The sequence below is a fragment of the Macaca mulatta genome, chromosome 10 (genome assembly GCF_049350105.2).
Source record: "Macaca mulatta isolate MMU2019108-1 chromosome 10, T2T-MMU8v2.0, whole genome shotgun sequence".
Lineage (NCBI taxonomy): Eukaryota > Metazoa > Chordata > Mammalia > Primates > Cercopithecidae > Macaca > Macaca mulatta.
In genome coordinates this window covers 56,681,799-56,709,678 of record NC_133415.1, presented here as the reverse complement: position 1 = coordinate 56,709,678, position 27,880 = coordinate 56,681,799, and the positions used below count along the sequence as shown (strand labels likewise).

General features: G+C 37.1%; 1 long non-coding RNA gene and 1 pseudogene across 1 annotated transcript; one reads left to right on the top strand and one right to left on the bottom strand.

Annotated features, from left to right (window-relative positions):
• Positions 1–642: 642 nt before the first annotated feature.
• On the top strand, positions 643–14,046 carry LOC114670416 (uncharacterized). The gene is made up of 3 exons (XR_003720001.2): positions 643–1,470; positions 2,726–2,783; positions 13,940–14,046. It is a non-coding gene; the product is annotated as an uncharacterized LOC114670416 (long non-coding RNA).
• Positions 18,490–19,392, bottom strand: MACMULV1R-PS1032 (vomeronasal 1 receptor macMulV1R-ps1032 pseudogene; annotated as a pseudogene).

The window sequence follows — 27,880 nt, the reverse complement described above, 5'->3', positions numbered from 1 at the left end:
AACAAAAATCAACTTCATTAATGTCTATGTTTTTGGAAAGGAAATTCTCCCTTATGCTTTTCACAGTTATGTAAATCTCAGGCACAAAAAAAGCCTTTTCATAAGTATTAGCATATACTTTTTTTAAATAATGAGAATGTTTTAAATGTTACAATTAAAATATAAGGAGACATAATAGTTAAATTTCAATAATACATGTATGTACAAAGTAGTACAAATCATATGCTGTAATAGATGGGAACACAGTAATTTGGTTCAGAGTATTTAGAGCATGTTCATTAATCTAGATTAATACATTGCATGTTTAATTTAGATAGAAATAACATTTTTATTTTATAATTATATAAGAACATAGCTATTTTTCAGATTTATACATTATTTTCTCAGAATCTGAAACTAAAATTTAGTTTTAGCTGTATTGTCACCTTGTTTTTTCTTTTCGGAGATATGTAGTTTAGGTCAGCTTAGTAATATCCAGAATTTACACATGTAAAACTTAGCAGGATTTTAAGATATACCGATATTCTCAAGAAAGTATGAAATAAATGACAAATTAATGAAAATTAATGATAAAATAATACTAACAATAATCATGGAGAGCACTGATCTTATTTTCCTTGAAATACCAAAGAATTGGCACAATGATGGGACTTTTTTTAGATTAAATGATCTAAATAATTGCTTCAGTCTTCCATTATGCTTTCCTAAACTAGATTCTTAGGACTTTATGATATGTGGTAGTTAAGAGTATACAGAGGGGAAGAAATCACATCCAGTAAGTTGTTTGCTTAACATACTTATCATAGTTCTCACTTATAAGCTAATTTAAGCAATTTTTTAGGTATACATATTCTAAGCTAAATCTAGCATAGCTTTATTTTCTGATCTCAAAGAAGATCTTAATTCCACTGAAATTATTGTTATCAATATCACTGTTTCATATGCTTGTTAATATTTAGATATTGTGATACCTACATACATACATACATATTTGATAAAATATAGCAATAGATATACCTAGAAATACATCTACCTTTTTTAATGAGGCTTTAGCTCATGGCAACTTGAGCACAAAAAAAGGATGACTATAGTATCCATAGTCGCAATATACAGGAGTAATCCTACTTCATTGAAGTACCTTTATGAAAGGATAGCATTGTACTACATTAAGGGTCATAAATTATCATGATACTGATGAATGGATTTGTTAGAGAAAATAAGTAAAGTGGTATTTAGTATGTGAGAATCAGTTAGCACTCAAAATTTTATTTTTTTCACTAACTTCTATGAAACTTTCTATTGTTTTCTTCTGGGATTTGACTTCTCCATTTGGCGAGCTGTCATTTTGACAGGGGTTAACACCAAAGATCATCTTTCCGGAGGGCCATTTTACTGGCAAGCTTGAAGACAGCTGTGGTGGGATTTGCTTCACATTAAACCCAGTTTAGAGGAGAATGCAGAGTCCCCCAGGTATGCTGTTAAAGCAGGGCATGCCAAAGTAATATCTTGCTTGGTTGCCACTTTGAACTGCTTTCTCTTTATATTGTTGAAGCAGATTTTTTTCCCTCCGCCATTAAAGGTATTAATTGTAAGTGCTTGAGAAGCACTTGTCACAAAGCACCTCTGCTCCTACTCCCATTTATTTAGTTGTAGCTTTCAAAACATAGAGAAATAACTGTTTTTTTGTTTTTATATAACAGCACTTTAAAATGTTTCTTTTATGCTGTTCCTAAACAATGTCATAAAGTCATCTCCATTAGAGATCTTTCTGCTTATTTCAAACATCAAAAATTACCCATATGTGTTGAATAATTTTCACACTATATGAAAGCTTCACGTTTCCGTACAATTTTTCCCAATCTAGAATTTTGAATCTACATGGTTTAAGTAGCCCAGACCTTTGGTACCCAGATATGGATGAATTAATCATCAATGACTAATACATATTTTATATAGTTTGAATTTTATTAATTTGTATAATGAAGGGAACTTCAGCCTGTTGTATTCCATGGGAAATCAATCATCTTATGTACAGTGTTTACTTCCCAGCTTTGCAACTATAGTGGCTGGAAATGATAAAGTAGTTCCCAGAATTTCAGTGTTAATTACAGTGTAGTACATCATTGGGACCCTTGTTTTAGAAAAGAAAACCTTTTCAAGATTTGTATTACATTGCCATCTACTTGAAATGTAGTTTAATTGTATAAGAAATACATTTTTTTACAATTTTGATTTTGAGTATTTTCCTACTAAACTATATCAAAGATATTTAATGTTTTCAAAACATGTTTTTGTAAACGTGTTTTGAAAGAAATAAAGAAAATGAATCACCCTAATAAATATTTTAAAATTGTTTTAGATCTAGGATATTGTAGCTGTTATTGTGATACTCTGTCAGTTTTTATCTTCGGGGCCTCCAAGAAACTCATTTCCCAGTTTATGAGGAAGACCATTTACAGCTTCATCACTCAATTAGGAATTGCCCTCAACCACAGGAACCTGCATATGTCAAGAGTATGCCCATTGCGTGAATGCATCCTGAGATCCATTGTTGTCCTATGGTGGGGATACCAAAGTTGAACTCTTATAACTCTATTTGGAACTGTGTTGAAGGCTCATTTTAAGTCCAGAGCTGTTTATAGAATCAGCAGAATCCTCGATTGTCACCTTACTGTTTGGCAGCCTCCCCCTCTTGTCTAACCTTGCATTTCTCCCTTCCTTGCAGGTGTGTATCTCAAGAGCACTCCACAACAAAGATTCTGCCTGCAATCCTCCACTTCAAGGTCTGTTTCAGAAAACCTGTGTAACACAGTTATGCATAGAGTGGTCTCAGGAAGCTGACTCTAACATGAAAATTTAGATTTGGATCTTTTCCTGACATACTGAATATTCATAAGAGCATATGATACATTTGTCTACCATAAACATGTCATTTCAAAAAATCCTCAAAATTACCTTGTAGAACATAATTTTAAAACTAGTGTGTAGGAATATTTTGTATCAGTTATTCAGTCTTCTTAATATCTGAATCCAAATTAATCTTCCATTCTGCTTTTATTTATAAATAATATGATTTATTGTCAGATTCAATAATTTATATTTTCATTTATTCTAAAGTAGGAAATGCCAGCATAAAAATAAATTATTTGAAACAAATCACATTGTTGTCCCATTTCACCATTACTCACATGTAGAAGATACTGTTTTTAACAAAACTAATAAGAAACAGAAACTACCATTTATTAACTCATGCTTACTGGAAGCATAGAAGGATTTTCTTATTTAACTTTCAATCAACTTTTTCATGAACATTTTTGTTATTGACAAATAAGTTTAATTTATCAAATCCTCACAGCAAATTATAGGTGCCATTATTAACAGATTTTTTTTTAAACATGATTCATAGAAAAGATTTAATGATATGGTTTGGATCTTTGACGGCATCAAATCTCATGTTGAATTGTAATCCCCAGTGCTGGAAATGGGGCCTGGTGGGAGGTGATTAAATTATGGAGGTGTAGTTCTCATGAATGGTATAGCACCTTTCCCTTGGTGCTGTCCTGTGATCGAGTTTTCATGACATGCGGTTGTTTAAAAGTGTGTGGCAGCTTTCCCATCTCTCTCTCTTGCTCTTCCTGCAGCCATGTGAAGGGCTGTTCCCCCTTTGCCTTCTGCCATGATTGTAAATTTCCTGAGGCCTCCCCAAAAGCTGAGCAGAAGTCAGCATCATGCTTCCTTAACAGCCGATGGAATTATGAGTCAATTACATCTATTTTCCTTACGAATTACGAGTCTTCAGGTTTTCTTCATAGCAGTGAGGAAATGAACTAATTCAGCTAGTAAATGACAAATATAAAAATAGCAAATAGCACAAGAAGATACCAGGCAAGACTAGGGGACTCCGGAACCTAAGGATTTCTGAAAGCATAGGTTTTTAAGAGTGTGGAGAAACTAAGTCTGGGACATGTTTAGGAACTCAATTACATAAGAAATAAAAATCATATGTAGACTATTTAAATTTAGAAGAGGAGGAGGAGAGGAGAAAGATGAGGAAGAGGAGGAAGAAGAAGACATTCTGGCTTAGCACATTTACTCCAGTCTATAGGGAAAGCTCAGTTATACCCCTTCCCCACTAACCTTATGAGGAGCCCTAATGTTCGTAAGGGGCTTTCTCAAGGACTCAAATCCTCAGGGATACAAAATAGGGTGGGATACCGAGCAATAGAGGGGTGTGTGTGTGTGTGTGTGTGTGTGTATGTTAGACAAATAGATGAAAAATGTTATTTTGCAACATAATCATTTTGTTTGGAGTCTCTCTTTTTCTCTCAATTTTCTCTTTCTCTCCCTCTCTCTTTTTCTTTCTCACTTTCCCTTTGCAATACTAGTGAAGTAAGGCAAAATGAAATGAGCATGGGATCTTTCTCTAGCTTGATAGATCGTTTGTTATTATTTGTTTCTTCATTACAAACTGCCCTGTTAAACTTAGTTCATGGCTTAAAACAAAATAATTTGTCTTGTTCCTGAAACTGAACTTTGGGCAGGGCCTAGTGTGAAGGTCTCATCTCTGTCTGTGTCAATCGGGTCAGCTGAGGAAACTCCACTGGGGTCACAGGTATAATTTTCAAGACAGCTCACAGATGTGGGTGATGGATGCTGTCAGTTGGTACCTCAGCTGCAACTGTCATTCAGGAGCCTCACTTCCTTTCCAAATGAGAGTCTCTGCAGAACAGCTTATGTTCTCCATGGCATAGTGGTAGTATCCTAAAAGCAAGTCTTCCAAGGGACAGGAAATAGAAGATGCTAATCTCTCTCTCTACCCCCCCCCCCCGCACACTTTAAGTTCTGGGGTACATGTGCAGAATGTGCAGGTCTGTTACATAGGTATACATGTGCCATGGTGGTTTGCTGCACCTATCAACTCATCACCTAAATTAGGTATTTCTCCTAATGCTGTCCCTCCCCTAGCTCCCAATCCCCCAAAAGGCCCCAGTGTGTGATGTTCCCCTCCCTGTGCCCACAGGTTCTCCTTGTTCAACTCCCACTTATAAGTGAGAACATGCAGTGTTTAGTTTTTTTTCTTGTGTTAGTTTGCTGAGAATGATGCTTTCCAGCTTCATCCGTGTCCCTGCAAATGATATGAACTCATCCTTTTTTTTTTTTTTTTTTTTACAGCTGCAGAGTATGCCATGGTGTATATGTGCCACATTTTCTTTATCCAGTCTGTCATTGATGGATATTTCGGTTGGTTCCAAGTCTTTGCTGTTGTGAATAGTGCCTCAGTAAACATACGTATACATGTGTCTATATAGTAGAATTATTTATCAACCTTTGTGTATACAGTCAATAATGGGATTGCTGGGTCATATGGAGTTTCTAGTTCTAGATCCTTGAGGAATCACCAAACTGTCTTCCACAATGTTTGAACTAATTTACACTGCCACCAGCAGTGTAAAAGCATTCCTATTTCTCCACATCTTCTCCAGCATCCATTATTTCCTGACTTTTTAATGATCACAATTCTAACTGGCATGAGTTGGTATCTGATTGTGGTTTTGATTTGCGTTTCTCTAATGACCAGTGATGATGAGCTTTTTTTCATATGTTTATTGGCTCCATAAATGCCTTCTTTTGAGAAGTGTCTGTTCATATCCTTGTCCACTTTTTGATGGGATTGTTTTTTTTTTCTTGTATATTTGTTTAAGTTCCTTTTTTTTATTATACTTTAAGTTCTAGGGTACATGTGCACAACGTGCAGGTTTGTTGCATATGTATATTAGTGCCATGTTGGTGTGCTGCACCCATCAACTCTTCAGTACCCATCAACTCATCATTTACATCAGGTATAACTCCCAATGCCTTCCCTCCCCCCTCCCCCCTCCCCCCTCCCCCCTCCCCATAATAGGCCTCAGTGTGTGATGTTCCCCTTCCAGAGTCCAAGTGATCTCATTGTTCAATTCCAACCAATGAGTGAGAACATGTGGTGTTTGGTTTTCTGTTCTTGCGATAGTTTGCTGAGAAGTTCTTTGTAAATTCTGGATATTAGCCCTTTGTCAGATGGATAGACTGCAAAAATTTCTCACATTCTGTGTGTTGCCTGTTCACTCTGATGATGATTTCTTTTGCTGCACAGAAGCTCTGCAGTTTAATTAGATCCCATTTGTCAATTCTGGTTTTTGTTGCCATTGCTTTTGGTGTTTTAGACATAAAGTCTTTGGCCCATACCTATGTCCTAAACGGTATTGCCCAGGTTTTCTTCTTGGATTTTTATGGTTTTAGGTCTTACATTTAAGTATTTAATCTATGTTGAGATGATTTTTGTATAAGGTGTAAGGAAGAGCTCCAGTTTCAGTTTTCTGCATATGGCTAGCCAGTTTTCCCAACACCTTTTAAATAGGGAATCTTTTCCTTGTTGCTTGTTTTTGTCAGGTTCATCAAAGATCAGATGGTTGTAGATGCGTGGTGTTATTTCTGAGGGCTTTGTTCTGTTCCATTGGTCTGTATATCTGTTTTGGTACCAGTACCATGCTGTTTTGGTTACTGTAGCATTGCAGTATAGTTTGAAGTCAGGTAGTGTGATGCCTCCAGCTTTGTTCTTTTTGCTCAGGATTGTCTTGGCTATGCGGGCTCTTTTTTGGTTCCATATGAAGTTTAAAATAGTTTTTTTCCAATTCTGTGAAGAAAGTCAGTAGTAGCTTGATGGGGACAGCATTGAATCTACAAATTACGTCAGGCAGTATGGGTATTTCCATAATACTGATTCTTCCTATCCATGAGCATGGAATATTTTTCCATTTATTTGTGTGCTCTCTTATTTCCTTGAGCAGTGGTTTGCAGTTCTCCTTGAAGAGGTCTTTCACATCCCTTGTAAGTTGTATTGCTAGGTATTTTATTCTCCTTGTAGCAATTGTGAATGGAAGTTCACTCATGATTTGGCTCTCTGCTTGTCTGTTATTGGTGTATAGGAATGCTGGTGATTTTTTCACATTGATGTATCCTGAGACTTTGCAGAAGTTGCTTATCAGCTTAAGGAGATTTTGGGCTGAGATGATGGGGTTTTTCTAAATATAATATCATGTCATCTGCAAACAGAAGCAGTTTGACTTCCTCTTTTCCTATTTGAATACCCTTTGTTTCTTTCGCTTGCCTGACTAGCCTGACTAGGACTTCCCACACTGTGTTGAATAGGAGCAGTGAGAGAAGGCATCCTTGTCTTCTGCCAGTTTTCGAAGGGCATACTTCCATTTTTTGCTCATTCAGTATGATATTGGCTGTGGGTTTGTCATAAATACCTGTTATTATTTTGAGATAGACTTCATCAATACCTAGTTTATTGAGATTTTAGCATGAAGGGCTATTGAATTTTGTTGAAGGCCTTTTCTACATCTATAATCAGGTGGTTTTTGACATTGGTTCTGTTTATGTGATGGATTACATTTATTGATTTGTGTATATTGAACCAGCCTTGCATCCCAGGTATGAAGCCGAGTTGGTCTTGTGGGTAAGCTTTTTGATGTGCTGCTGGATTTGGTTTGCCAGTATTTTATTGAGGATTTTCACAATGATGTTCATCAGGGATATTGGCCTGAAATTTTCCTTTTGTGTTGTGTCTCTTCCAGGTTTTGGTATCAGGATGATGCTGGCCTCATAAAATGAGTTAGGGAGGATTCCCCCTTTTTCTATTGTTTGGAATAGTTTCAGAAGAAATGGTGCTGCCTCCTCCTTGTAACTCTGGTAGAATTTGGCTGTGAATCCGTCTGGTCCTGGGCTTTTTTTGGGTGGTAGGCTATTAATTATTGCCTCAATTTCAAAACTAGTTGTTGGTCTATTCAGGGATTCTACTTCTTTCTGGTTTAGTCTTGGGAGGGTGTATATGTCTAGGAATTTATCCATTTCTTCTAGATTTTCTAGTTTATTTGTGGAGAGGTGTTTATAGTATTCTCTGATGGTAGTTTGTACTTCTGTGGGATGAGTGGTGATATCCTTTATATCATTTTTTTATTGCATCCATTTGATTCTTCTCTCTTTTCTTCTTTATTAGTCTGGCTAGCGGTCTATCTGTTTTGTTGATCTTCTTAAAAAAACAGCTCCTGTATTCACTGATGTTTTGAAGGGTGTTTTGTGTCTTCACCTCTTTCAATTCTGCTCTGATCTTAGTTATTTCTTGTCTTCTGCTTGCTTTTGAATTTATTTGCTGTTGCTTCTCTAGTTCTTTTAATTTTGATGTTAGGCTGTCCATTTTAGGTCTTTCCTACTTTCTCTTGTAGGCATTTAGTGCTATAAATTTCCCTCTTCACACTGCTTTAAATGTGTCCCAGAGATTCTGGTATGTTGTGTCTTCGTTCTCATTAGTTTCAAAGGACAGCTTTACTTCTGCCTTCTTTTTGTTATTTGCCCAGTAGTCATTCAGGAGCAGGTTGTTCAGTTTCCATGTAATTGTGTGATTTTGAGTAAGTTTCTTAATCTTGAGTTTTATTTTGATTGCACTGTGGTCTGAGAGACTGTCATGATGTCCGTTCTTTTGCATTTGCTGGGCACAGTGGCTCATGCCTGTAATCTCAGCACTTTGGGAGACTGAGGCAGGAGCATCGCTTAAGCTCAGGAGTTTAAGACCAGCCTGGGCAACAGGGGGAAAACCCATCTCTACAAAAAAGTTTTCTAAAAATTAGCCAGGTACAGTAACATGTGCCTATAGTTCTAGTTACTCACTTGCTATTTAGGAACTTAGGAATTTTTCACTGGAATTCATGTAAAGAAAGACCATGGGCATTTGTAATGGATTTAGCATTCATCATTTGACTGCAGGACTCACCCCTAGAACCATATATTTACTAATGAATTTTTCAGATACTACTCAGCTCAGAACAGAACCTAACCAGCAACCCACCCTCAACCACTGAGTGATCTTTTGTTCTGCTCTATTCTTCCTGAAAGTCCATTACTCTCAGAAAGTGATAAAAACTTGCATTTCTTTTTCTTTTTTCTTCCTAGAGACAGGGTCTTGCTCTGTCACCCAGGCTGCAGTGCAGTGGTGCGATCATGGCTCATTGCAGCCTGAAACCCCTGGGCTCAAACAGTCCTCCCACCTCAGCCTCCCAAATAGCTGGGACTGCAGACATTTGCCCCTATGCCCAGCTAACTTTTTTTTTTTTTTAATTGTACAGATGGGATCTTGCTATGTTGTCCAGGATGGTGTCAAACTCCTGGCCTGAAGTGATCTTTCTGCCTCAGCTTCCCAAAGTGCTGGGATTATACACAGGTGGGAGCCATCTGTGTTCAACCCCTATTTTCTTTCTTTTTTTTTTTTTCTTTTGGAGACAGAGTCTTGCTCTGTCGACCAGGCTGGAGTGTAGTGGCACGATCTCAGCTCACTGCAACCTCCAACTCCCTGGTTCAAGCAATTCCCCTGCCTTAGCCTCATGAATAGTTGGCATTACAGGCACATGCCACCATGCCTGGCTAATTTTTTGTATTTTAGTGGAGACAGGGTTTTGCCATGTAGGCCAGGCTGGTCTCAAACTCCTGACCTCAAGTGATCTATCCGTCTCGGCCCCCCAATTTGCTGGAATTACAGGCATGAGCCACGGCACATGGTCCCTTTTTAAAATAATGATTTTATTGAAATATGATTAACATATCATACAAATCATTTATGAAAGTATGCAATTCAGGCTGGGTGCAGTGGCTAATTCCTATCATGCTAAGACTTTGGGAGGCTGAGGGAGGTGGATCACTTGAGTTCAGGAGTTTAAGACTAGCCTGGGCAACAAGACTAAACAGCATCTCTACTAAAAATACAAAAATTAGCTGGGTGCGCTGGCTTATGCCTGTTGTCCCAACTACTCGGGGACATGAGGCTGGAAGATCACTTGAGCCCAGAAGGCATAGGTTGCAGTGAGACCAGATGGTGCCACTGCACTACAGCGTGGGTGACAGAAGGAAGAAAAAAAGAAAGTTTGCAATTAAGTGGTTTTTAGAATATTCAAAGAGCTGTGTATTCCTTACCACAGTCACCTTTAGAAGTGATTGCCCACTTACAAGTTACCCGTTTATAAGTGAGAAACCCTCACTTACTAGCTACTACCTCCTACTTCCTCCACATTCCTGTGTCTTTATAGACAACCACTGATTTATTTTCTGTCATTGTAGTTTTGCCTAATCTGGATCTTTTATAGAAATAGAATTATACAATATGTGAGCTTTTGTAGTTTGCTTTTTTTTTCCCCTTAGCACAATATTTTCAAATTTCTTTCATGTTCTGGTGTGTATCAGTATTTTTTTTCCTTTTGTAGTTGAATAATAGCTTATGTTTATCCATTCATCAGTTGATGGACATTTGTCTTGTTTCTGTGTATTGACCATCATGAGTAATGCTGCTATGAACAAGCATATGCAAGTTTTATTGTGAATATATATTTTTATTTCTCTTGGATTTACACCCAGGAGTGAAATTGTTGCATTATGTGATAACTATACATTCAACCTTTGAGAAATGGTCACATTGTTTTTCAAAGTGGTTATACCAGTCAGGCATAGTGGCTCACACTTTTAATCTCAGGTATTTGAGAGACTGAGTTTGGAGGATTGCTTTAGCCCAGGAGTTCAGGACCAGCCTGGGCAACATAGGGAGACAATATCTTGGTTTTTAAAAAAATCAAATGATAAGAAAAGAAACACTCAAGTTGATTACACCATTTTATGTTCCCACCAGTAATGTATGTGGGTTCCAATTCTTCCACATTGTCATCAACTTTTTTTTTTTTTTTTCTGGAGACAAAACCTTGCTCTGTCACGCAGGCTGGAGTGCAGTGGTATGAACATGGTCAGTGCAGCTGTGATCTCCTAGGCACAAGTGATCCTCTCACCTGAGCCTCCCAAGTAGCTGGGACTTACAGCTGAATGCCATCATGTGTGGCTGATTTTTACATTTTTTGGTGGAGATTGGGTTTTGACATGTAGCCCAGGTCTGTGTCAAACTCCTGAGCTCAAGTGATCTGCCTGCTTCCGCCTCCCGATGTGCTGGGAGTACAGGTGTGTGCCACCACACCTGACTGGTGTAACCACTTTGGAAAACAGCCACTGAGCCCAGTCTTCACCAATATACCAATATTTGTTATATCTTTTTTTTTACTTACTATTTTTTATTTTTAAAAACTTAGATTTTTTTTTTCTGTCTTATTTATAACAACAGACAATTTTGTAGTAAAGTCCCCCAAAATGTATTTGTTGTTTAACTGAAATAGTTCTTTTTTAACCTGGATATATATTTTTTCATTTTCATTTTTAGTTTTTATTTAAAAAATTGTTTTTATATTTTTTATTCTAATAGGTGTTTGGGAAACAGTTGGTGTTTGGTTCCACGAATAAGTTCTTTAGTTTTGATTTCTGAAATTTTTTAGTACCCCTCATTACCCATTAAATTATATATTAAGTCATTATAAAATCATTAATAAATCAAAGACTTTAGTAAAATGGAAATTTTATTTTAACTTGCAACCTGAGAAATAACTGTCAAAAAAATTAGAGAAATTACCACATTAAAGTATTAAAATTTTGAACCTAACAAGGAACACTCAGGTGCACCTAAGAACCACCAGCCCACTGGTCAAGGTGAACAAAAATAATGACAAAGCAAAATAAAATGAAGAAAACCAAATTCAGGATTATTCGGTATTCTATAATGTTGTTTTATCTTGGGAGTCACAGGAAATGGTTATTATTATTTTTATTTTGATATGGAATCTCTGTCACCCAGGCTGGAGTGCAGTGGTGCAATCTCGGCTCACTGCAACCTCCGCCTCTCAGGTTCAAGTTATTCTCCTGCCTCAGCCTCCAGAGTAGTTGGGATTACAGGAATGCTCCACCATGCCTGGCTAACTTTTGTATTTTTATTAGAGACAGAGTTTCACCTTGTTGGCCAGGCTGGTCTCAAACTCCTGACCTCAAGCAATCCACCTGCCTCGGCCTCCCAAAGTGCTGGAATTACAGGCATAGGCCACTGCACTCAGCTGAAAATAATTAATTTTATGCACATTCCAAGTCAGAATACATTCTATTTTTGAGTATTTGATGACTTTAGGATACTGTATTAACTCTTAATTGAATTAATACAAGGTTAGATGTAAAGGTCATGTTTATGTTGACTAAAATTTATTAATGTTTTATGTATATGAAAGTAATAATGTCATAGTTTTTATACTTGTAGAATACTTTGAAATATATATTAGCTAATATTTTATATTCATTTTGGGTTTTCACATTATTGTTAGAGAGATCCATAGAAAACTAATACTTTGTGAATACCCAAATCTTAAGCATTTTGCTGGATGCATTCATAAATATTTTACTTAAAAAGAACATTAATTGAAGTTTTACACCATTTTATGATTCATCAAACACAGCAACTGAATACTGGCATATAGCAACATTACAGAGGTTAGTCTAAGATAAAACTCATAAAAGGGTAAAAGGAAGGAAAGGAAAAAGGATACCAGGCTTTACAAAGATTTTAAAAACAGTCCGGTCACGGTGGCTCACACCTGGAGTTTCAACACCTTGGGAGGCCGAGGTGGGCAGATCACGAGGTCAGGAGATCGAGACTTATCCTGGCTAACATGGTGAAACCTCGCCTCTACTAAAAGTACAAAAATTAGCTGGATTTGGTGGCGCACATGTTTTGTTCCAGCTACTCAGGAGGCTGAGGCAGGAGAATCACTTGAACCTGAGAGCCTGAGCTTGCAGTGAGCCGAGATCGCACCACTGCACTCCAGCCTGGGCGACACAGCGAGACTCCGTCTCAAAAATTAATTAATTAATTAATTAATTTAAATAAAGATTTCAAAAGCAAACTTCATATGTCTGAACCTTTGCCTGGAGTTTCATATTTTGTGAAAAGCATTTTGTAAGTAGAGGACTCATGAGTGCTATAAGGCACCTAGTACACTCCAATGGCACAGACGTGGCAGATACTCAATGAAATGATTTTAACTTCTGATATATGTTATCTTCGTTGTCCATTTATTAAACTAGTGAAGATCAGCCAATAGATGGAGTGACATTAACCTGTAAAACTTCCAAGATCCCATCCAAGCTTAGTGACCTCTGAAGTTCTCCATAATTTATTGTCTGTTCCAGCCAACATTTAGCATAAGCTACAGCTTATATTGTTAATCATCCTATGTTTATGTGCTGACTTGCAGACAAATGGACCTATGTGACCTTTATTTTCACAGCCCTAATACTATCTACATAATTTAATAACTTTGTTATAAACTTGATGCTTCATAAAATTACGTCTTTATCAACTGTGTTCTGGTAAAAGAATTACACATTTTTGCTTAAGCTTTTCTGACTATCCACTGTGTGCTGAATACAGTAAGTTCTTATTTAGTGTGAGGATTTAATACATTCTTGAAAACTGTGACCTGTAATTAAACCATTTTCATTTTCTATGGCATATTTCTGATCACAAAAACATCACCAAAGTTAGAAGGGCCCAAAACACTTACAATATTAAACACTGAAATAAATGCGAGCTCTACATAAATGTAAGAAAAATTAGGTTGGGCACGGTGGCTCATGACCGTAATCTCAGCACAGGTGGATCACTTGAGGTCAGTAGATCGAGAGCAGCCTGGCCAACGTGGCAAAATCCTGTCTCCACTAAAAATACAAAAAATTAGCCGGGTGTGAGGCTGAGGCAGGAGAATCCCCTGAACGTGGTGGGAGGTGGAGGTTGCAGTGAGCTGAGATCGAGCCACTGCACTCCAGCCTGGGTGGCAGAGCAAGACACCAGTTCAAAAAATAAATAAATACATAAAAATACATATATAAGTAAATAAAAGAAAAATTAATAAAAATGTTACCAGGGCCACCCTGATGAAATAACTGCAAAAGTTCTTTTTCTTACTGTGTTTCTTCAGTTTCTTTATTTTATTTGTAGGCACAGCTATATAAAGAAACCAGATGGCCCAACAGCGCCAGAGCTTCTCCACCCCTGACCAGATATCAGAAGGAGGTAGGATCCCCAACCAGCACAAACTTTAACAGGTGACCCCTAGTGGCTTTTAGGTCTGTTTTTTGTTGTTGTTGTTGTTGTTGTTGTTTTAAGACAGAGTCTTACTCTGTCACCCAGGCTTGGGTGCAGGGGCACCATCTCAGCTCACTGCAACCTCTGGTTCCCAGGTTCAAGCTATTCTCCTCCTCAGTCTCCCAAGTAGCTGGGATTACAGGTGTGTACCACCTTGCCCGGCTAATTTTTTTTTTTTTTTTTTGTATTCTTTTTTAGTAGAAACCAGGTTTCATCATGTTAGCCAGGCTGAACTCCTGACCTTAGGTAATCCACTCGCCTTGGCCTCCTAAAGATGTATGTTTATGCACTGAACCTGTGCCTCTAGAGTCCCACCCTGCATAGTTCTTAAAAACCCCTGATAAAATTGTGTATTAATTCTAGTGATATTTTAGTGAATCCTTTTTTTTTATCAGAAAATTATTTCATTTGCTATAATGACAGTTCTACTTTTATTTTACAATCTGGACAGTTTTTTCTGTTGTAGAATTTCCCTAGCTAATACCTCCAGTACAATGCTGAATAGAGTGGTTAAAGTAGAAATTCTTGTCTTCTCAAACTTTCAGGTAAAGAAGCACAAGTCTGTCACCATTAAGTATGATGTTAGCTGTAGGTTTTTTATAGATATCTCTTAGTGGGTCTCAGAATCTTCTATTAGTGGTTTTCTGGGGTTTTGTCAGGAAAGGATGCTAGATATTTGTAACTTTGTACCTATTTAAAGGATCGCTTTTTGTTCTTATCTTGATTGAATTTCAAATACTAAGTCACAACTACATTTACGAAACAATCACATTTGTTCTTGGTGTATATTCATATTTTATGTGCGTGGATTTATCATGCTGAAGTTTTCTGAGGCTGTATGTGTCTACGTGAATATGGCACATTTGCCCACAGACCTTCTGTTTATTCTTGTGTCTGGCCTTAGTATTACAGTAATACTGGCCTCTAGAATGAATTGGAAAATGTTCCCTCTTTTTCATTTTTTGGAAGTATTTTCTGCTGAAGAATTAGTATTAATTATTTATTGAATATTGGTAGAACGTTTTATATAGATTATTTTTCCCTGGACTTTTCTTTGTGAAAATATTTTAAATGAATGCTTTTGCTTTACTTGGGTAACAATTCATAATATATAAATATTTATTTTACATTATACTTTTCTGTTTACTTTCATAATTTGTACATCCAAGATATTAATTTCTAATTTATAACATTACATGTGTAATAGATTTTCTAGGCTGTTAACATGAAAAAATCAGAATTAATATACAGTGAGGCTTCAGCCCAATCAATGAATGACCCAAAGTCTGTCTGTTGTAGGACAGATCATTTAAATATGATGTTGTCCTTAATGTTTACATTTATTATGTGAGGAAATAAGGAAATAAGGTACTAAATCTAAAGGAAATTAGTAAAACTCCCAGTTAACTTTGGATTTTCTCAAGAGGGCAGACCAAGTAGACCTTCTAATTTTTGTTGATACTTACATAAGACAGAAACATAGTTTTTAATTAGAACAAACAGTATGCCACTTGAAGAATGGTATGAAGATGATAATTTGATGAATAATTTTACTAATGCTTGCTTAGTGCATGCAATATATTAGGCAAGATTCTAAGACTATATATATAATATATATATATACCTCATATATAATTGTTTAAAATAAGGATCCCACAGATTCATGGGCAGTGAAAAAATGACATATTCTCAATCTTAGGAACTTTAAAACTGTCATAAAAATTTACTGTTTTGATTTACAATAACTAAATGTACATAAAACTATTAACTTCATTAGAAAGTTTGACTTGGCATGGAGATAAATTGTTGCACAATTGAAAAGTAACCATAGACACATTATTATCAAATACCAAACAAAAGCATTTAAAAAAAAGATTAGGACTAAAAGATGCCATAGAATTTGTCACAACAAAAATACAACAGAACACACTTTTAGGCACTGTGATATGTTAATAAAAACTATCAATGTATAAATACAGGCCAGTGTGCTCATCATTACATGAAAAAATTTTGGAACTAGTAAACGAAGTTGGTAGGTTTGCAGGATACTATATCAATGCACAAAAAATCAATTGCATTTTTATACCCCAACAACAAGTATCTTGGAAAAATCAAGAAGACAGTTACATTTGCCACAACGTCTAAAATAATAAAGTATTAGGTTGTTAATGGCAAAAACCACAATTACATTCGCACCAACCTAACACTTAGAAATAAAGAAGGTAAAAGATTTGTACAACAAAAACTGTAAACTATTAGTGGAGACAATTATAGACAAGACAAATTTAAAAATACTTAGTGTTCATGGATTAGAAAAATTAGTATTAAAACATTCATACTGGTCAGGCACAGTGGCTCACGCCTGTAATGCCAGCACTTTAGGAGACTGAGGCGGGTGGATCATGAGGTCAGGAGATCGAGACCATCCTGGCCAAAATGGTGAAACTCTGTCTCTGCTAAAAATACAAAAATTAGGTAGTGTGGTGGCACATGCCTGTACTACCAGCTACTCAGGAGGCTGAAGCATGAGAATCGCTTGAGCCTAGGAGGCGGAGGTTGCAGTGAGCTGAGATTGCGTCACTGCACTCCAGCCTGGTGACCGAGTGAGACTCCATCTCAAAAAAGCAAGACCAAGAAAAAAAAAAAAAAGCATTCGTACTACTGAAATTGGTGTATATAGCATTTTCAACAAAAATTTTTTAAAAATCCACAGTTTGTATGGAATTATAAAAGACCTCAAATAAAGCAATTTTGAGCAAGAGGAACAAAGCGAGAAGCAGTATGCTACCTAATTTCAAGCTATATAGCAAAGCTGTAGTCATCAAAACTGCAAAATATTGGCATAAACACAAAAACATAAGCCAATGGAACAGAATAGAGAGCTCAGATATATATATATATCCATCTGTATACAGTCAATACATTTTCAACAAAGGCATATAAACAGACAATGGTGAAAGAATAAACTCTTCAATAAATGATGATGGGAGAATGGGATATCCATATGCAAAAACAGATTGCACCCAACCTTTACAGCATACTTAAAATTAATTTAAAATATATTAAAGACTTAAACATTGGACTTGAAAACCATAAATCTTCCAGAAGACAACACTAAGCAAAATTCTTTGGCATTGATCCTAGCAATAGTTTTTTTTTTTTTTCTTTTTTTTGTATGTTACACCAAAAGCACAGGAAAAAAAGTGGGACTACATCAAACTAAAAAGTTTCTACTGCAAAGCAAAAGACTGTCAGTGACATTAAAAGGCTATGTACAGAATTGGAGAAAAATACCTGTGTGGCAAATATCAGATAAAGTATTAGTGTTCAAAATCTGCAAGAGACTCATACAACTGAAGCCCCCCAAATAAAAATAACAATGAAAAGTAACACATTGTTTTAAAAAGTGGCCAGAAAGCTAGTTTTTTTTTTTTAAAGAAGCCATTAGTAATTCTGAGAAAACTGCAAATCAAAACCACAATGAGTTAGCATTCAAACACATATTAAGGTGATATTTATCAAAAATTCAAAAGAAAGCAAGTGTTATCAAGAATATAGAGAAGAGAGACCCTTGTACATTGTCACTGGGAATGTAAATTGGTGAAGTCATTATGGAAAATGGCATGGAGTTTCACCAGATAATTAAAAATAAAACTATCATGTGATTCAGCAATCTCACGTCTAAGTAAATATCCAAAGAACATAAAATCACTATCTTGAAGAGATAGAAGAGATATTTTCACTCTTATGTTTATTGAAGCATTATTAACTATAGATAAGGGGCCGGGTGCAGTGGCTTACGCCTGTAATCCCAGCTCTTTGGGAGGCCAAGGTGTGTGGATCAGGAGGTCAGAAGTTCGAGACCAGCCTGGCCAATATGGTGATCCCAGCACTTTGGGAGGCTGAGGCGGGCGGATCACGAGGTCGGGAGTTCAAGACCAGCCTGACCAACATGGTGAAATCCCATCTCTACTAAAAATACAAAAATTAGCTGGACGTTGTGGTGCATGCCTGTAATCCCAGCTGCTCAGGAAGCTAAGGCAGGAGAATCCCTTGAACCCAGCAGGTGGAGGTTGCAGTGAGCTGAGATTGCACCACTGCCCTCCAGCCTCAGAAACACTGTCTCAAAAAAAAAAAAAAAGGAATACTTTAGGAGAAACATTTTCTGCTATCAAAATGAAAATAAAAATGAAAGAAACTTGATATAGAAATGTCAACCCATGGTAGACTTTGGAATTAAATTACATGGTCCTTGGATGCATCAGTTTTGAAAGCATATAAATACAATAGAAGTGTGATTCCGTGCATTTTATTAAATAAGATAAAAGGAACTCCAGGGCTACTTGAACAATTTAACTGTAGGAGAAGACTATTTTTTAGAAATGTTTTCCGTCACCAACTTGTTAAAGCTTTATAGCACTTCGCATATTTTGGAGAATGTCATCTATCTTTTTATCAGAGCTGATTTGTACTGGTGGAACAACAGTGGCATAGACATTGCCCACAAGGTTCTGCACACTCAGGATGACTGGGTTACGCGTCCACAGCAGGGTTGAAGAAGATGAGATGGTGAGGTCCACCCAGCTTATGACGAGAAAGTAGCTCACTAACAGCGGGATGGTCTGAGTGGCCCTTTTCTCTGGGAAGGGTGGTGGAGAGATGCTGATGCTGTGAAGGTGAGGAGATCGCCTCTGATGCCTGGAGAAAAGGATCACCATGTGTGCAATTGAATGCAGTGTCATTCCTATAATGAAGACATCCCTGGATAATGTCAGAGTAAAGAATACTTTTCTCCTGAAGGACTTCATGGGAGAAAGTGAACAGTATTTGCTGACCTTAAGTAGGTTGGTCTGGGTCACATTAGCAGAAGCCACAGCAAAGAATATTATGTTATAAATGAAAGACAAAGTGACAGACCGGAAAAAAAATTAACGCTGCTAATGTTACTGTGAATTTGTGTTGAAGCCTTGCCAAACAGCAGTTGCTGGGGCTGATGGTGCCGGCCTGGTGTACACTCAGGAGACAGGTGTTAACAGACACACAGGCCCATCCTCACTCTGTTTAGACAAGGACTTACATTTGAACTCATTCCCTAAGTGCAGTGATTCAAGCATATCTGGAGGCCAAGCATCCACCACAGTGAGGAACATCACTACATGAATGAAGGCCGAGTTACCGCTGATGAGGTCATGGGGCTTCGATTTCTGATCATGAAGGAATGTGAAGATGTTGAAGAAAAGGTAAGAGATGTTGGTTAAAAGTCCAAAGACAGGTTGGGGAAAAAGGGTTTTTGTATTTTGTTTTTGAGATGGAGTCTTGCTCTGTTGCCCAGGGTGGAGTGCAGTGGCACGATCTCAGCCTTCCAAAGTGCTGGGATTACAGGCGTAAGCCACCGTGCCTGACTGAAGAAAGGTATTTTTAAGTGTAACAGAAGCATTATGCTTAAAGTATGTTCATCTTAATAACAAGAAATGTATTTCATGTATCTAGGAAAAAACAACAGATCTCGCATTATCAATGTTTGTTCTTTAGTGCTCTAAATAATTACCATGATCATTTTAATTTTACCTTGGTTAACTCTGATTATCTCATATACATTCTGGATAATCTAGCCTCTTCACTCATTTCCACATCAAATAATATAAAACATCAACACATCCACAGAGTGTACAATTTCTAAACTTTTATTGTACCATCTGGGTTCCAAACTTTTTAATGTGAAAGCTCATTTTTCTATGCAGCTTCTGCCTAATGGATTGTATGTTCTCAGAACTTGTCAACAAAATATACCTCCCAAATAATCCAGCCTTCAAAACGTGCACAACACAATATCACATTTCCTAATGTGTTTCTATGGGTTCTCTACAGGTGATTTGTAGTGGTTTTTCAAATATGTTCCTTAGTGAATTTTTGTTTTCTGAATTGAACTAGATCAAAAGCATTTTGGAAGTCAGAAAAATGTTACTTCTTTCAGAGCTACATAAGAGAAGTGCTCCATCCTCCAGAGGACACGTCTATGACACAGAACATGAGATACAGGGAGGAAACCTAGGTTGCTTATTACTTCCGCTCCCGTCAATTTGTCCTGATGCATTTATTGAGAACAGAAGGACATCTCCATTCCAGCCACTGAGTTCTGTGTCTTTTACTGAGTCTGTGCCTCTGTCTCGTCATCTTAAAAAATGCTTCACATTTCCCACCCCTTAGATTTAACAGGGAGGCTGCAGGGATGGGAGTTGCACATGTTTCTTCTCTCACATGAAGGGGTCAGGTGGTCTGAAGTTGAATATTTCTCTTCTTCCCCACTGAAGACTAGAGCAGTCTGGTGATGGGTGTTTCCCTTAACTGAGTCATATAAACTCTGACAAAACCCCAGTAGGTTAGGCTTTGCTAAAATAGTTTTCTGATGACAGAGCTTGGTAAGAAGAACAGAATGTTCTAGGTGGCTTTTAGAATGGGTGCATTTCCTTTCCCTATGCCAGAAACAAGAGATTTTTCTCTCTACTATAAGAATCTGGTAAGGCTTCTGAAGATAAAACTCTCAAAAGTGAGAAGGAGGAACTAAGACTGGCCTCCCTGGAGATTTTAACTCTCACACTTGTCCACTCTCAGGCTTCAGCAATTCCTCCATTACCGTGTAGGTTTCCTACCACAGTACTAATTGCTACTGAAGTTTTTTCTTACAGGTTTCTCTTCTGGTGAGTCGTGATTATCTTTATTCATATACCTTTCCATACAATTTGGGCGGCAGATGTTTAGCTCATGACCTCATTTTTCCTTTTAAATTCTTTTCTTTTGAGACGGAGTCTCACTCTGTTGCCCAGATTGGAATGCACTGGTGTGATCATGGCTCGCTGCAACCTCCACCTCCTGGGTTCAAGCAATTCTCATGCCTCAGCCTCCTGGGTAGCTGGGATTACAGGCGCCCGCCACCATGCTCAGCTAATTTTTGTATTTTTAGTAGAGACGGGGTTTCACCATGTTGGCAAGGCTTTCTTGAACTCCCGACCTCACGTGATCAGCCCACCTCAGCCTCCTAAAGTGCTGGGATTTATACAGGCATGAGCCACCACGCCCAGCCTTTAATTTTGTTTTTAATTGACACAATACTTTTATATGTAGATGGGGTACAATGTGAGCTTTAGATATGTGTTTATATATGTAATAATCAAATTAGGGGATTTAGCATATCCAACATCTCATTTATTATTTCTTTGTGGTGAGAACATTCAAAATTCTCTTTTCTAGCCATTTGAAATATTCAATACAAAACTGTTCACCATGGTCACCTTACTGTGCACTATAATATTTTCCTCCTATTAACTGTAACTTACTGCCCATTGACCATTTTCTCCTCATTTTGCGCTCTTTTACACACGCTAGCTTCTAGTAACCACCATTCTACTCTCTAATCCCATGAGATCAACTTTCTAGATTCTATATATTAGTGAGAATGTGCAGTATATTTTTTTCATGCCTGGATTATTTTACTTAACACAGTGTCCTCCAGGTTCATCCCTGTTGCTGCAAAGGACAGAATTTTATCTTTTTATGGCTGAATACTATTTCATTGTGTGTGTGTGTGTGTGTGTGTGTGTGTGTGTGTGTGTATAATGGTATGTATACACAATGAAATACGATTGTGTATTTACATTATTGTGTAATAACATATCTATATTACATTCTGTGTATATATACAGTGAAATTATGTATACACACACACACACACACACCACATTTGTAAAATCCATTTATTTATTGAAGGACATCAGATGATTCCATGTCTTTGCTATTATGAATAGTACTGTGTACTCTTGTAAATAGTGTTGTAATAGTACTGTGATCTGTGATTAACATAAGCATGCATGTGTCTTTACAGTTGAATGATTTCTATTTTGGGGGTATATACCAATAATGGAATTGCTGGGTCAAATGGTAGTTTGGTTTTAAATTCTTTGAGAAATCTCCGGAGTACTTTCCACAGTGGCTAGAAAAATTTACATTCCCTCTAGCAGTGCATAAGCTTTCTCTTCACTACTCAGCAGCATCTACTATTCTTTGCCTTTTTAATGTGGCTGCTGTGACTGGTGTGAGATGGTATCTCATAGTTTCAATTTGCATTTTTCTAATGATTGGTGATATTGAGCATTTTAGTATGCTTGTTGGATGCATGTATATCTTCTTTTGAGAAATGTATGTTCTTGTTCTTCTTTCATTTTTAATAAGGTTTGTTTTTTTGCTTGGTGAATTACAATTTCTTTAATAGATTGTACATATTAAACCTTTGCTGAAAAACGTAGTTTGCAAGTTTTTTGTTTTTTTTGTTTTTCTTATTCTGTTGGTTGTGTGTTTACTCTGTTGGTAGTTTCTCTTGCTGTGCTGAAGCTCTTTAGCTTCATCCGGTCTCATTTGTCAACTTCTTGTTGTTCAGTTGCTTTTAGAGTCTTGAAGTCTTTGCCAGGGCCAATGTACAGCATGGTATTTCCTAGATTTTCTTCTAAGGTTTTTATACTTTTAGGTTTTATATTTAAATCTTTAATCCATCTTGAGTTAATTTTTCTATATGGTATAAATGAAGTGTTTCAGTTTCAATCTTCTGCATATGACTAGCCAGTTATGCCAGCACTATTTATTGAATAGAGAGTCTTTTCCTTCCTTCCCTTTTTTTTTTAAGATGGTATTTGACTCTTATTGCCCAGGCTAGAGTGCAATGGTATCATCTCAGCTCACTGCAACGTCCGCCTTCCAGGTTCAAGTGATTCTCCTGCCTCAGCCTCCAGAGTTGCTGAGATTGCACCCTCCACCACGCACGGCTAATTTCTGTAATTTTAGTATAGATGGGGTTTTACCATATTGGCCAGGCTGGTCTCAAACTCCTGACCTCAGGTGATCTGCCTGCCTTGGCCTCCCAAAGTGCTGGGATTACAGGCATGAGCCACCGTGCCTGGCAGAGAGTCCTTTCCTTATTGTTTATTATTGTTGGCTTTGTGAAAAATCAGATGGTTTTAGATGTGTGGCTTTATTTTTGGGTTTTCTAGCCTGTTCCTTTGGTCTATGTATCTATTTTTGTACCTGTACCCATGCTCTTTTAGATATTGTAGGCTTGTAGTATAGTTTGAAGTTGGGTAGTATGATGACTCCAGCTTTGTTCCTTTGCATAAAATAGCTTTGAGTATTCAAGTTCTGTAAAACATGTTGTTGGTAGTTTGATAGGAATAACATTGAATTCAAAAGTAAATTTCTTTTGGTAGTGTGGCCATTTTAGCAGTATTGATTCTTCCTATCCATGAGCATGGAATGTTTTTCTATTTGTTTTTGTCATCTCTAATTTTTTTGTTAACAGTGGTTCGTAATTGTCATTGTAGAGATCATTTGCCTCCCTGGTTAGCTGTGTTTCCAGGTATTTTATTCATTTGGTGGCTATTGTGAATAGAATTGTATTTTCAATTGGATGTTATTGGTGTATAGAAATGTTACTAATTTTCATACATTCATTTTGTATGCTGAAATTTTACTGAAGTTCTTTTTCAGATCTAGGAGCCTTTGGGCAGAGACTGTGGGCTTTTCTAAGTATAGAGTTATATCATTTGTGAAATGAAACCATTTGACTTCCACTCTTCTTATTTGGATGCCTTTTATTTCTTTCCCCTGGCTGATTGCTTTGACTGGGACTTCCAGTATTTTGTTTAATAGGAATAGTGAGAGAGGGTATCCTTGTTTTGTTCTGATTCTCAAAAGGAATATTTCAAGCTTTTGCCCTTTCAGTATGATCTTGACTGTGGGTTTGTTATAGATGGCTGTTTTTATCTTGAGGTACCTACCTTTGATGCCTAGTTTTTTAGGGTGTTTAACCATGCATCCCAGGAATAAAGCCTACCTGATCATGGGGATTAGCTTTTTGGATGTGTTGCTGGGTTCGGTTTGATACATACATATAATAAATATAAATAATATAAATATATATAAATAAATATAAATGTATGTATAAATATATAAATATGTATTTATATATTTGTGTGTGTGTGTGTGTGTGTGTATATATATATATATATATTTTTTTTTTTTTTGAGATGGAGCTTCACTCTTGTTGCCCAGGCTGGAGTGCAATGGCGTGATCTCGGCTCACTGTAACCTCCGCCTCCTGTGTTCAAGGGATTCTCCTGTCTCAGCCTCCCGATTAGCTGGAACTACAGCCCTGTGCCACCATGCTTAGCTAATTTTTTGTATTTTTAGTAGAAACGGAGTTTCACCTTGTTAGCCAGACTGGTCTCGAACTCGTGACCTCAGGTGATCTGCCCACCTCTGCCTCCCAATGTGCTGGGATTACAGGCGTGAACCATCACGCCCAGATCAATTTGCCTTTTTTCCCCCCCCCATATGTGCTAGGTTTTGGTGTCAGAATGGTGCTGGCCTCATAGAATGAGTTAGGAAGAAGTCTCTCCTCCTCCTTTTTTTGGAATAGTTTCAGTAGAACTTCCAACTCTTCTTTATATGTCAGGTAGAATTTGGCTGAGAATCTATCTGATCCAGAGCATTTTCTGGTAAAGTTTTTATTATTGATTCAATTTCAGAAGTCAGTATTGGTCTATTCAGGGTTTTAATTTCTTCCTGATTCAGTCTTGGGAGTTTACATGTTTCCAGGTATTTATCCATTTCTTTTGTGTTTTCTAGTTTGTGTGCATAAAGGTATTCATAATAGTCTCTAATGGTTTCATGTATTTCTGTGGCATCAGTGATAATATTTCCTTTATCACTTTTTATCGTGTTTAGGTAGATCATCTTTTTTTCTTTAACTAGCTGTCTATCAATCTTATTTATTCTTTCAGAAATAAGTTTTTTGTACAGTTTTTTTTATCTCCATTCATTCAGTTCAGCTTTGATATTTCTTGTCTTCTAGCTTTGGGGTTGATTTGCTGTTACATTTCTGTTTCCTCCAGATATTGCCTGGCACAGTGGCTCACGCCTGTAATCCCAGCACTTTGAGAGGCCAAGGTGGGTGGATCACCTGAGGTCAGGAGTTTGACACCAGCCTGACCAATATGGTGAAACCCTGTCACTACTAAAAATAAAATAATTAGTTGGGCATGGTGGCACACAGCTGTAGTCTCAACTAGGCTGAGACAGGAGAGTTGCTTGAACCTGGGAGATGGAGGTTGCAGTGAGCTGAGATTGCTCCACTGCACTCCAGCCTGTGCGACAGGGCAAGACCCTGTCTCAAAAATAAATAAATACAATAAAAAGATACAACATTAGGTTCTTAATTTGATATCTTTCTAACTTTTCAATGTGGGTGTTTAGTGCTACAAACTTTCCCTTCAACACTTTTTTTAAACCGTTTCTTGGTGATTTAGGTACGTTGTATCTTTGTTTCTATTAGTTTCACATAATTTATTGATTCCAGCCTTAATTTTATTCTTTACCCAAAAGTCATCCAGCAGCTGCTTATTTAATTTTTTACAAAATTGTATGGCTTTGAGAGATCTTCTTGGTATTGATATCTGTTTTTATTGCACTGTGGTCCGATAGATAGTGTGGTTGGTATGATTTTGATTCTTTTTTTTTTCTTTTTTTTTAAATTTATTTATTATTATTATACTTTAAGTTGTAGGGTACATGTGCATAACGTGCAGGTTTGTTACATATGTATACTTGTGCCATGTTGGTGTGCTGCACCCATCAACTCGTCATTTACATCAGGTATAACTCCCAATGCAATCCCTCCCCCCTCCCCCCTCCCCATGATAGGCCCCTGTGTGTGATGTTCCCCTTCCTGAGTCCAAGTGATCTCATTGTTCAGTTCCCACCTATGAGTGAGAACATGCGGTGTTTGGTTTTCTGTTCTTCCAATAGTTTGCTAAGAATGATGGTTTCCAGCTGCATCCATGTCCCTACAAAGGACACAAACTCATCCTTTTTTATGGCTGCATAGTATTCCATGGTGTATATGTGCCACATTTTCTTAATCCAGTCTGTCACTGATGGACATTTGGGTTGATTCCAAGTCTTTGCTATTGTGAATAGTGCTGCAATAAACATACGTGTGCATGTGTCTTTATAGCAGCATAATTTATAATCCTTTGGGTATATACCCAGTAACGGGATGGCTGGGTCATATGGTACATCTAGTTCTAGATCCTTGAGGAATCGCCATACTGTTTTCCATAATGGTTGAACTAGTTTACAATCCCACCAACAGTGTAAAAGTGTTTCTATTTCTCCACATCCTCTCCAGCACCTGTTGTTTCCTGACTTTTTAATGATCGCCATTCTAACTGGTGTGAGATGGTATCTCATTGTGGTTTTGATTTGCATTTCTCTGATGGCCAGTGATGATGAGCATTTTTTCATGTGTCTGTTGGCTGTATGAATGTCAGAAATAATACCACACATCTACAGCCATCTGATCTTTGACAAACCTGAGAGAAACAAGAAATGGGGAAAGGATTCCCTATTTAATAAATGGTGCTGGGAAAATTGGCTAGCCATCAGTAGAAAGCTGAAACTGGATCCTTTCCTTACTCCCTATACGAAAATTAATTCAAGATGGATTAGAGACTTAAATGTTAGACCTAATACCATAAAAATCCTAGAGGAAAACCTAGGTAGTACCATTCAGGACATAGGCATGGGCAAAGACTTCATGTCTAAAACACCAAAAGCAACGGCAGCAAAAGCCAAAATTGACAAATGGGATCTCATTAAACTAAAGAGCTTCTGCACAGCAAAAGAAACTACCATCAGAGTGAACAGGCAACCTACAGAATGGGAGAAAATTTTTGCAATTTACTCATCTGACAAAGGGCTAATATCCAGAACCTACAAAGAACTCAAACAAATTTACAAGAAAAAAACAAACAACCCCATCAAAAAGTGGGCAAAGGATATGAACAGACATTTCTCAAATGATTTTGATTCTTTAGAATATATTGAGAGTTGCCTTATGGCCAAGTGCGTGGTGGTCAATTGTAGAGTATGTGTCCCGTGCAGGTGAGAAGAATGTATATTCTGGTTTTGCTGGCTGGAGTGTTCTGTAGATGAGTATTAGGTCCATTTGGTTAAGTGTCAAATTTAGGTCCTAAATATCTTTGTAGGTATTGTGCCTTGGTGATCTGTCCAGTACTTTCAGTGGGGTTTTCAAGTCTCACAGTGTAATTGTGTGGTTATCTAAGTCTCTTCATAAGTCTCTAGGAACTTGATTTATGAATCTGGGTGCTCCAGCATTGGGTGCATATAATTAGTATTTAGAATAGTTAAGTCTTCTTACTGAATTGAACCCCTTATTTTGAAATCCCCTTGTCTTTTTCAATCATTGTTAATTTAAAGTCTGTTTTGTCTGAAAAAATAATAGCAACTTCTGCTCTTTTATGTTTTGTATTTGCTTGGTAGATCTTTCTCCATCTGTTTTCTTTGAGTCTGTGGATGTCCTTGCATGTGAGATAGGTCTCTTGAAGACAGCATGCAGTTGGGTCTTCCTTCTTTATTTAACTTGTCACTCTGTGCCTTTTCAGTGGGTATTTAGCACATTCTTTTTCGAGGTTAATATTGACATGTGCAGATTTGATCCTGACATTGTGTTGTTAGCTGTTTGTTATGTAAACTTGATTGTGTATTTACATTATAGTGTAAATAGCCCATGTACTTCAGTGTACTTTTTGTGGTGGCCAGTAATAGTCTTTCCTTTCCATGCTTACCATACCCTTAGGAATCACTTTTAAGGCAAGTTTAGTGGTAATGAATTCCCTTAGCATTTGCTTGTCTGAAAGGATATCTTCTCTCTTTTGTTTATGAAGCTTA